Source organism: Myotis brandtii, unplaced genomic scaffold (assembly GCF_000412655.1).
Source record: "Myotis brandtii unplaced genomic scaffold, ASM41265v1 scaffold133, whole genome shotgun sequence".
Lineage (NCBI taxonomy): Eukaryota > Metazoa > Chordata > Mammalia > Chiroptera > Vespertilionidae > Myotis > Myotis brandtii.
Window position 1 is genome coordinate 2,563,273 of NW_005354718.1, and position 1,239 is coordinate 2,564,511.

The following is a 1,239-nucleotide window of genomic DNA, read 5'->3' on the forward strand; positions in this document are numbered from 1 at the left end:
CGCCGCGGCGGGACTGTGTGCTTTTACTCCTCCCCCTCGAAGCGTGTCAAGCCTGGCGGGGACCCTGCGCGGTGTGGTGGAATAAGCCGCGGTCCGGGGATTAGAGACGGGGGGGGGGCTAAACCTTGGCTGCCGTGGTAATTAGCTAGTCATGTTGCCGCTCTTGGTCTCCGTTCCCTCATTTATATTTTAGCTCTGCATAGGTTATTTTGTAAAGGTCCTTCGTATGGTATGTGACCTCCGCCTAATTCCAATGTCATGCAGATGACGAAGGAATTAACAGTGAGCAGACTATTCATAATTATGAGCCAATGCCATCTCCCCACAAGAAGAAACCCCCAACAGCCCCCTCCCCCAACATTACAGTGATGTAGGAAACTTGGTGGAGGTAATTGGTTATTATATTCCAGCATGTCTGTCCATACTATCACTAGCATTTATACTCTGTAACTGCCCGCTTTCTTATTTGAAAACGATTCTTTTAGACATCTAGTTCCTGTGTGTTTCCTGGAAAGGAATCAAGATTAGTGTTGTTAATAACTGTGGAGATGGGGAAACACAAGTACTTAGAAGGGACTTGCTAATGGCCGTTCACTACTAGCTCCAGCTCTTCATTTTACCAAAGGTCAAGGCCTTGAGTAAAATGAAGCAGGCATACATTATGCATTTTTCATATCCCTCCTTAGGTTTTATGCTACCCTTTGATGTATCTTAAAGAGGATTTGAATTTTTTGGGAGCACAAATCTGGAAAACATTTATTGAATAATCATAATAGTTTTCACTTTTTAATTTTTATTTTTTTAGTTTTCACTTAAAATATTTTTTTATTGATTTCAGAGAGGAAGGGAGAGGGAGATGGAAATATCAATGATGAGAGAGAATCATTGATTGGCTGCCTCCTGCACGCCCCCCACTGGGGATCCAGCCTCCAATCGGGACTTGTGCCCCCATGGGGAATTGAACTGTGACTTCCTGATTCATAGGTGGACACTCAACCACTGAGCCACGCTGGCCAGGCAATAGTTTTCTCTTTTGAGCAATTATAATAATAGTTTATGTCTTTCTAGCATAGTACTTTATTTTCTTTTTAAAAAATATGTTTGTTTATTTCAGAGAGGAAGGGAGAGAGAGAGAGATAGAAACACCAGTGATGAGAGAGAATCATTGATCAGCTGCCTTTACAGTCAAGATTGGAAAACAACCCATTTTTTTTTTTTTTTTTTTTTTTTTTTTTTTTT

General features: G+C 41.4%; 1 protein-coding gene across 1 annotated transcript in view; it reads left to right on the forward strand.

Moving 5' to 3' along the window:
- The window catches only part of MGA (MGA, MAX dimerization protein), a 139,102-nt gene that overhangs the window by 984 nt on the left and 136,879 nt on the right, over nt 1-1,239 (forward strand). The window lies entirely within an intron of this gene.